The sequence below is a fragment of the Pinus tabuliformis genome, chromosome 5_2 (genome assembly GCF_031772625.1).
Source record: "Pinus tabuliformis cultivar Carrire ecotype Pingquan chromosome 5_2, CPIR1, whole genome shotgun sequence".
NCBI lineage: Eukaryota > Viridiplantae > Streptophyta > Pinopsida > Pinales > Pinaceae > Pinus > Pinus tabuliformis.
In genome coordinates, this window is record NC_142306.1 from 824181441 (window position 1) to 824192623 (window position 11183).

Sequence of the window (11183 nt, forward strand, 5' to 3'; positions counted from 1 at the left end):
CTTAGAGGGATCAAAGAGGATATCCTAGAAACCCTAAACATACTTTCTAGAGGGTACATATGTCAACTATCTTATGATGATATCAAGGAAGTTTTCAAAAATCATTTTAGGGCTTCTAGAAAGAAGAGTAGGGCTACTCAAGCTTTGGCATCTTCATCTTCCTCCAACATATCTATCAAGAGTGAATTTAGAAACATGTTGGAGGACATTAAGAGTGAAAAGTTGCATACCCTTTCTCTGCAAATAGACACCATGCAGGTCAAGAGGAAGTAGGAGGAAGCAGACGAAGCCTTAACTGTCTTTTTCCCTAGATTCACTAGAAGGAACCCCATAAATGAATGTCCATTGAATGTTATGGAGGTCTGCTTTGTCTGTGAGGAAAACCACTCCACATATAAGTGCCCTTCTCTGCCTGGATTGAAATTTGTATATCAAGGAACTAAAGGTGTGCCTCAACAACTCTGTTATATCAACCAAAGGGGGCCTCAAGGACCTTGACCATACCAATGCAATGGACATCCTATTCATATTACAATCCCAATAATAATGCATCAATTCACCCTTGGTATCCTCCTGCTCATCCTTCATGGTCCACACCTTCTCCTTGGTCTTATGCACCTCAATACCATTCCCAACCTGCCAATCAATTATTTCAACCATATGGTCCCCCACAACCTCAGTGGAATACCCCATCACAGTGGTGGAGGTCCCCATTCAACCAATCTCTAGCCTTACTGCCTCCACCTCCATCTCAGCCACAACTTTGTCATCCTTCTCCAGCTAAGAAACCTCAGATGCCTCCTCAACCGAATTCAAACCAAAACAACAAGCTGGCACAACAAGTCTATAGTGGAGAGACATCCTACCCTACCTATGTTGTGGAAATTCAAGAAATCAACCTCAAGTCAGGAAGAGTGCTTCCACATAACCAACCTCCATATCTACCTGAGGAGCTTGAAGAGGGAAAAGAAGAGAGTGTTCCTAAAGCCAATAAACCTCCTTTTCCTAAAAGATTGATCCATTCTAGTCAGAACACCACAAAAGAGGTTGAAATTCTTAGAGAATTGAAAAACTTATGTTAAAATCCCACTCCTCTAAGCCATCAAGGATTTACCCATCTATAAAAATCTAATCAAGGAGAAATTCATCAAACATCTTGGGAGGAGAAAGAAAGATACCCATACCATTAATTCCATTGGATAGTTATCTGACTTAATGTTGGGGAGAGTGATTTTCCTTAAGTATCTAGACACTAGGAGTCATGTGGTAGATGTGGACATTGATGACATCATTTTCCCCCATAGCTTGATTGATCTTGGGGTTGTCATCAATGTGATGACTAAGGAGACCATGCTCAAATGAAATCTCCAATGATCATTGAGGAAGACCACAACAATATTGCAGCTTGCAGAAAGATCCATAACAGTTGTCGAGGGAGTTGTTGAGGATGTGGTGGTCTCCATTGATTCCTAGGAATACCCTACTCACTTCTTAGTTCTATAGCCCAAGGACAAATTCAATCATTATCCTCTCATCATTGGAAGGGCATGGCGAGCCACTGTTGATGCTTACGTAAGTTGTAGGCCTAGAAACATGACCACTAAGCTTGGGTATTTGTCTGAACAATTGGTCTTGTATCCTCCTGATCAACCATCCTCAGACCATGACTTACCCTTATGTTTGGAAGAGGAAGAGGAAGATGAAGTGTACCATACCACATCATACTCAATGTATACACTATATATTATTATAAGAGAGGGAAACCTAATGAAGATGATCTAATTGATCAAATCCTCCAGAACCAACCACACAACACCATGCCTCTTGACGAGCTGGTGAAGAAATATGAAGATAACCCTTGGACTAATTTTTTCCTAGTAGACTCAAGTCCTGCTCATATCAAAATGGTATAATTTGGTCCATCTAAAACATTTAAAATCAACCCCTCGCTCGTAGGCCATCACAAAGAGAAGTTCTGCAACATGCTAAGAGATCACTTGGATGTTTTTTCCCGGAGCTATAAGGAAATGAAGGGAGTGCACCCTTCGGTGTGTACTCACCACATCTACATCAAGGAACGCTTCAAAATAGTGCACAAACCTTAGAGGAGAATGAACCCAGCCCTGAAAGACATAGGCAAAGAAGAACTGCAGAAGTTGTTGGATGTAGGGTTCATTTACCCCATCTTAGATAGTGAGTGGGTGTCTCCTCTAGTTCTATTCCCAAATACGAATGGAAAATTGAGTATCTATGTGGATTACAAAGAGTTAAACAAAGCCACCAAAAAACACCATTTCCCTCTACCTTTCATTGATCAAATCTTGGATGGTCTTGCAGGGAAGACGTTCTTCTCTTTCCTAGATGGATTCGGCGGTTACAATCAAATCCAGATCAACCCAAAGGACTAATACAAAACCAAATTCACTTTTCCTTGGGATACCTTTGCTTATAGGGTCCTTCCTTTTGGATTATGTAATTCCCTTGCCACTTTTCAAAGGGTCGTTCTGAGCATGTTTTCTAAGATAGTTAATGACTCTGTAGAACTATATGGATGATTTCACTCACTATGGGTGTGATTTCTTGGAGGCTCTCTCTAACTTGGGGAAAGTATTAAATAAATTCATTGAAATGAAGTTATCCCTTTGTTTTGAGAAGTGTGAGTTATTGATGAATGTATGGATTGTTCTAGGTCACTCAATATCCTAGGAAGGACTACAAGTGGACCCAAATAAAATTGTTATCATAAAAGGGGTCCCTACTCCTTAAAATCAAACGGATGTTAGGATTTTCTTGGGCTTAGTAGGATACTATAGGAGGTTTATCAAAGACTTCAACAAAGTAGTCTCAACATTGTTTAGATTGCTGGCCAAGGACTCTGAATTTTTCTAGTCAGAAAGTTGCCAAGAGGCCCTAGAAATGTTGAAGGATAAGTTGACTACTGCACCCATACTCCAAGGCCGAAATGGGCTCTTCCTTTCCACATCCATGTTGATGACTATGAAAAATATATAGGAGCAATTCTAGGCCAAATAGATGACAAGATTCCTTATGACATTTACTTCATTAGCAAAAATACGTCCAAGGCTGAATTAATCTACATTGTGATTGAAAATGAGCTCCTAGCTATTTTCCATTCCTTGAACAAATTTAGACACTACATCACTAGTTATCAGACCATTGTGCATACTGACCATGCTACTATGAAATATTTGATGAAAAATCCTGATGCGAATGCCATAATTATTAGATGGTTACTTTTATTACAACAATTTGATTTAAATATCATTGATAAGATAGGTAGGGAAAATGCAGTTGCAGATTTTTTGTCTCGAATTTCTTTGCCTGAAAGTGAGGAAGGGATGGTTGATTATCAACTACCAGATGAGCATTTATTTTCTATTTCAGGTCTCTCTCCATGGTTTGCTCACATAGCCAACTACTTAGTTGCTGCACAATTCCCTCCAAATTTGTCATGCAAGGAAAAGAGCATAATTGTAAGGAAGAGCACTTGTTGTAGTGGCTACAACCACCCTCCACAATTATGCCTTAGCCTGTTTTGGAGCCTCCCAACCAACCTTACACAACAATTTATCTTGCTTGATCAAGTACTCAAGCCTCAGTGCTTTCCTCACACAAAGGCAGCGTGTCAATAATAGTTGATCCATTCCCCTCACTGGCTGCTCACCCAGACTTGGTCCAGCTGCAAGCTGAGCAACTTCCCCTTGAACATTGTGCATTTCTGGAGGCAAACAATCCTTCCCTTTAAAAATTGCACAATCCTCTATGAATGCCTTCTAGGCTACAGGATTGGGAAATCCTGCCAGCCAACCCTCCCAACAGGATTTGTGCAAATTTTCCCAGCAGCAGGTTGTTCAACTCAGGATTTGTGCAAATCTAGGAAACATTTAGCTGCTTTGCATAGAAATTGCGCAATCCCCTTGGGCAGTAAGCCCAGATCATAGTTAGGAATGCACATTTTTTCCAAGCAGTTCAGTAGTTGCATGAATGGATAGTCCAGTTGACCAGTTCAACCATGGACCAAGGAAAATTGACTTGCATGCATGTGTGACTTGATCTTCTTGGAATATCAAGAGACAACATGCAAAAGGAATCCCATGATTCAGGGAGCTATTTTTAGCAGGTAGGGGTTACATGCAAAGTTGTTTCAGAAGTTTCCCTCCAAGTGTCGCTTTTTCCTAGATTTGTGGTATGTGCGTCATGAGACCAAAATTAATTATTCAATGCATCAGAACTCATTCATTCACATTGACCTGTGAGCTCTAACATCCCACAACACATCCAACACTCTTCAACACATTCGGCTTAGCTATTCACAGGTAAGTGGCCTCAACTTGTCTTTTTCAGCATTTCTATCGCTTTTTGTGTATTCGCTTGTGTGAGGTTTGTTTGCTTGATTTATTTGAATTTCTGATATCATTTACTTGTATTCTAGCTTGTCGTAGCTCTGTTTCAATTTTTGTTGCTATCTCACTGTTGTCGCATGCATGAAACTATTTTGCATGGACGTTCGCCCAACCGGTGAAAAACCTCACCCACATGCATGTTGATTTGTCTGCTCAATATTTCATTCATGTTTTGCATGCACTGTCAATCACTTCTACTATCACTTAGTGTCACCATGCATTCACTGTCTTACTTGCCCTCAGTTGCCCGTTGGTGGGTCAAGCCAACCTTGGCTCGAGCTCTGCCTTCACCAAGGTTGCATTGTGAAATTTGGGGAAGGAAGGCTCACCTTCCTCTCCATATTTTCCCATTCTTGCCTAGCACTGGTCTCCAGGATAGATTTTCACATTTCTGGAGGATAGTGGCCACTTGACCCAAGAAATTGCTAAAATTTTTCCGTGGGCCAACAATCCTTCCCAGCTGGGATTGCACATTGCCCAAATCCAACAGCCAATTGCCTAACTGGATTGCACATTTCATAGATCCAGAAGCCAGTCTAGCCTCCTAGACAACCTAGACTACCTTTTGCATAGTTCTGGCAACTAGTCACCCAAGCTCCCAGTGAAATTTGCACAATCTTTCTCACTCATTCCCCAAGTATGTGTTGTGTTCTTCCCTGGATTTGCTTTGTTTTTACTGACATATTTCTTGCCATGCATGCTTCTTTTTTCTAGATCTTTCAGGTGTTCATCTATCTCAATGGCTTCCAAGAGAATAGGATCTCAGGACACTGATGGTATTGAAGCTGGAGCATAAGCTGAGTAGGTGTCCTCTGGTTTGTCGGTCTAAGAAGATACGATGTTGTATCTAGACAAGGACATCAAATTAAAGTGGCAAGATGTGAATGAAAAATTTGCAGATACTTTTGGGGAAGACCTTGAAGATTGTCAGGTGTACATGAACATTCATAACTCTGTCTTGTACCGTATTGCATGCAGATACCCCACATTCCCATGTGCGGAGATGATTCACTGGATCGTCTCTCACACTGACCCCGAGACACTGACCTTGAGAAGTGTCAGTGGGATGAAGCTTGCAACCTTCTGGGCATGATATTTTAATGAGATGTATCAGATGACTAAGCCCATGACTGTCATGACTCCTCCATTTAGCTTGCCCAACAGTAGAGTTCACTCTAGAGACATTCTGAAGGATTGGGTAAAGGAGCCAACTCGTTTTAGGATGACACCCAATCCGATCTACAAGACAAAGATATTGAGGAAGGCATACCAATACTTGGTCATATTCGCATGTTGACGTAGTGGCCAAGAAAGCGTTGAAACCTTTCCTTAGAGTTGGGTGATCGCATTAGACCGACTGGCTAGAGAAAGAAGACCATGCAATTGGTCTGGCATATTGGTTCATCAGCTGAAGGAGAAAGTCATGAAGGCTCGATAGTCACTCGAGGGCATACATGTAGAGATTTATATGTTCACCTAAATTCTAGATGTATACTGTGCTCGACATGAGTTCCCGGGCTTGCAATGGGCATGGTCACTGGTGGAGACTGTTGTGAACTCGTATTTCAAGCTATTGTCTGAATGCATCTTCAAAGGAGTGATCATACGACTGTGTGACCATTTTTTCACTCTAGTCTACAAGTTGATATTCAAAGAGGATCCACCCTGCTGTCAGAGGAAGAAATGAAGGCACTGTTAGACATTGCAGATTGATATGCCTCAGCATCAAGCACGTTCATCTGAGTGTTTAGTGCAGAGAAGTCTCTGCATGTTTTGCCAACGTTCACCTTAGACATTCTTCTCATGCAATAAGTAACGTACCACATCTCGGCAGGATTGACAGCTAGACTGTAGCGGAAAAAGAAGGCACCTTGGCCCACTCTTCCATTATGGATTGACTTATATGAGATCCAGAGTATCAAGTAAGCGGATGTCGAAGTAGAACAGATGAGGAAGTATCCTTTCGACCTTCGAAGCTTCAACCCGTATGACCCACATTGCATTTTGAAGGATCACTGTGAGAGATTTTAGCTCAACTGGATCTATGGGGCATGCCATTGGGCTGAGGAGGACTCATGGAGGTACTGTTACAATTCCTCTAGACCCAATGAACAGGTCAGCTTTGTCGTAGAGTGGTTAGCACAACAACATGAAGCAGCATCATGGAGAACACCAGCAGTAGTAGCAGTAGCAACAACAACAGAAGGAGCAGAGCCAAGCATACTTGTGAGCAACAAAGGGAAGAGGAAGATTGTTGACCACATGGAGGAGGAGAAAATCCACTTGTAGAACAAGTAGCTATGGCTATTCAATAGAAGAGGGAGTAGCACAAAAAGCAAATCATGTGAAGGCAGAGGGATAAGAGGAGAAAGGAAGAAGCATAGAAGGAGTTCAATGAGTTGAGGGAGCAACTCCAGAGAGAACAAGAGTTGTGTTGATGTAGGAGCATTTAGCTCAGAAGAATCATTGTATTTTAGTAGACATAGGGGGGCCTTTTGTTTTAAGGAAGTTGGTTTCCTAAGTGTTGAATTAGTGTAATTATTAAGGTTTTGAGTGATTTTAATGAGAGAAGCTAGAATAGGGATTTAATTAAGTATAGTGAGGCATATTTGTAAATGTTCTATGTTGGAGAACATGAGAGATTTAGGATAGTTGAAATATTTGAGAGTCAATTGTAAATCTTAGATTAGGAGTTGGTTTCATGATTTGTGGATTAAAGAGGATCCTTAGGGATAAAGATGAGATTTTATGATTTTGTTGAGGAGTTTATGGATCTAAACCAAGAATTTCTTATAGAATCCTTTTGTATAAATGTAAGCCAAAAAGGCAGAGAAAAAGTTAGTCAAGTTAGATAGCTAGAGGTTTTGAGTTAGAGGTTTGATTGTAAGCCTATGGGCAGGTAGGAAAACGGAGGCCACTGATACAGAAGATCAGGGCAGAGAGAGAGTTCCTGTGTAAATACCTGCTTATTAATACAAACAATTTGATTCTCAGTTTATGTGTGTGTATGGAGTAATTCTGTTATAATCTGTGTGTGAACTAGAGAAAGTTTTGTGTAACAGAGGTTGCAGGTGGAGTTCGAGTGAAACAAAGAGAAGAAGTGATGTGAAGGATCATACTAGATCACTTAAATCCATTCGAAGGATCATAGTTGAGATTCAGGAGTGACAGTGATTAAAGTATGCAGAGTTAAGTCCAAGAGGGGGTTGTGTTGCAGGACAACTAAATACCCTAAACCCTGAAGTAAACCAAAACCACAAAGAGCTTTGAGAACCCACATAAAGGCAAAGAAAGTAAAGACACGAATGAAGGAATTAAACGTGCACTGGAATTGTCGGATCATTTAGATTGATGGATATTAATGGCAGAAGAAGAATGGCAGAGGAATAGATCTGGATCGACAGATCGACAGATCTTGATCGTCATATCAACATATCTGTTAGATTGATGGTGATCAACAACTATGGGGGTAGGAGAGTACGGATTTTCTTGATTATCGCTAAAGTTGCACACTTTCTCCTAGCCGTCGATCCCATATTCAACTTTTTAGGTCACAGTCAACTGCGGGGCTTAAGGCCGTTTTAATCCTTGTGCTAGTTGAAGTCCCATAGACCGTAGATTTGATTGCCTCGTATATCCAATGGATATCGGGTAATAAAGTGATCAAATTTTAATTTAAAAATCAAACCTGAACATTTATACATCAAGGACTTATATTCCTTATCGGGCAGTTAAACGTTGCACATGATTCCTATCTGATATCGCTACTGACCATTGGATCAAGTGTGCCTTGATCAAATGGTGGAGGATCATCGATTAGTTTCATTGATCAGGGGAGCCAACAATCGTCGGATTGAATGGTAAGATCGACAACGGATATTGAAGCCGATAAGACTTGGGACTGAGCGAACCCGAGAAATTTATCAACGCGAATTAAGTGATTTGAGTTGTGGCGGATGAATGGGTTTAAGTTGTGATACAACGAGATAGTCGTTGATTTGATGGAGTGAAATCAACGGTGGAGGCTGAATGCGATAAAGGTAGAGCGTTGGAAAATGTGCAAAGGCCATGGATTGATGGAAAGGTAAGGCTTACGTGTGTTTTATGTGTATTTCTATTATATAAGAATTATAATAGAAATAAAGCGGATAAAGGTTTTATGGGTTAAGTTTGAATATAACCAAAGTTAAGGGTGGGGTTTGGTTAATATGCGCGGGGTATAGAATTAACCAAAGTTTATGAGGGTGAATAAAGTTCCAATGGAAAGGTTAATGAAGGTTTATACTATTGAATAGTCAAATATAATTTTTCCACATAAAACTCTATTAAGAACATTAAACCTTGGTTTAAGAAGGTTATCACCTTGGATCAGGTGATTAAGGGCTGGGACCAGTGACATGCAATTTTATTTGCATAATGTGTGTATTGTCGGCTTAGGCTGGCATCATGTGCCAACAGGTGAAGGAAGTGCAGCAACAACACATTCAGTAGGGGGCACATCACGTGCATTCATATTAAGCAACATTTGTACAAGTAGTTGATTCATTTGAACAGTTGGGATCAGGCGAAAAGGGTGAACCCTCGCAGGGGCAATACTTCACACATGAGATAGAACAGGTTCTTGAATAGTTGGATGTAGACATGGAGCAGAAGGAGATGGAATAGGACACCAACCTCATGCCTCACCACAGAGAGGTTAACTCACTCACATCAATGCATCCAGATGATGAGCAAGTCTCAAATGACTAAGGAGGCACTGATATCCTTGGTGGTCAGCGAGAAACAGAGGTGCACAACATCTCCTTTTATGAATCTCACCATAGAGTACCGACTCCAGGAGACCAAACATCCCCTGTGCAAGTTGAAGAGAAAGTGATTGTGACTGATGTTCACAAGCATCCAGTTGCTTTGGCTGATGCAACTAGAGTGTATGTTGAAGCCACTAGCTCAAGTGTTTGTTTCCTCATAGCTGAGAATGAATGAATGGTTAAGGAACTACAGGTGGCCAAGAATGGAGCAGACTTGGTGACAGAGTCTTCCCGAGATGAACTGAAGAAGGAAATACTAGATGAAGTATTGTCCTTGGACACAGTTATGCCAGCATTGTACTCTAAGTTTGCTATCATGCATCAAGTAGTCATTCATCTCCATGGATGCCAGCATTGATGTGAGAGAGCAGCACACATCTTGAAGAACATTCATGTTGTCGTTGATAAATGCAGGCATGGATGATGAAGTAAAAGGGATCCCCACTTCACTTGCCAAAGATGATGAATACCAATGCGGTCGAGCTGCCAGCACATATCTGGGGTTAGATCCAGAACTATGAAGACCTACTGCAACTCATCACTAGCCTATAGGCTTCCCATGCACGAGTATTGAAGAGCATGGAGGTTATAGTGCACACTCATGCGATCCCATCACTGGGGACTCTCACCCAGGCGAAGACAAAGAAGCAGGTCTGACATGAGCTTGATTCGTACTTTAACGAGTTGATGCACACAGCCACCAACCCAGACTTGCCTATTAGTGGAGACATCATGCGCATGTATGTTTCTGATCCAAACTCATTGAAGACAAATATGTGTATGCTCACACACGAGTTGGACAAAGGAGCCCGAGCAGTGTACCTAGATGCCATGGAGGGAAGATTAATGTTTTAGAGGGATGTCACAGTAGAACACACAGACACTATCAAGGACTACCAATCTTGGCATAAATATGTCACTGTTGATCAACATGAGGATGTCGAGCAGTTAGACTTCTATTGTTGTCTAAGTCCGAAAGATCTCTAGTTTGGCTTGTTCAACCCATTGTTCACATGGGTACATGTGCATTGTAATGTTGAGTCACGTCAAGTGTAAGTCAAGTGTCAAGAGTGGATGTAACAGTCATAGAGTAGGTGAAGAGTCATGAGGGTAGTTGAATGGTCACAAAGGGGAATGCCAAGAGTCACCCCACCCGTTGCTATAAATAGTCACTCATAACTCATTGTATAGGCTTCTGTTCAGCCAAGCTTCTACTAAGACTATCTTGAGAAGGCTTGGACAATATTGTAACATGCATTAGCTTCTCCACTACACGGAGCTAGTACATCTCTTTAGAGGAGCAGGCGGATGTGGCTGTAATGTTCCACTGTTGGGGCTAGTAGGTTTACATGGATGTATGGTATGGTGGTGACTTACACTTTTTTATATAATAAGAACCAACACATTTTCATGCATATGTTGTTATTGTAGTTGTACTGCTCCAGTTTCCTTAATGATATACATACTTGTGTATGCACTGATTTGTATGCAATTATATGAATGTTGTTGTTAATGTGTTGCATATGTTGTTAATGTTGTCACCATTCGTGTTGACTACTCTGCCAGACATCAGACAAACCTTTCAAATGAACCTTGCTATAACAACCATCACACTCATCTCAGACTTATCCATAAGTGTTGTTCGTGTTATCTTACCTTGTATGATGTGATTGCCGTATCCGAGTGGACTGCTCCACTGGAAGTTTTGCATGTCCTTTGTGTTGTGTGTTCCTAGTCGAGTTGGGACTGATCCCTTTCAACCTAGAAATCACCTTCACCTTATTCTCCCTTTGAAGTGTTAGAACCTCTCATACACCTTCCTTGACTCACTGCATCATTCACACCCTTACTACTGACAGAGTTATCTTTCTTTCCTCTGTGCGACATTGCGATCAAGGCATTACCTTACGACCTATTGTTTGGACTCCTACACCAAATGGTCTGAGGTCTA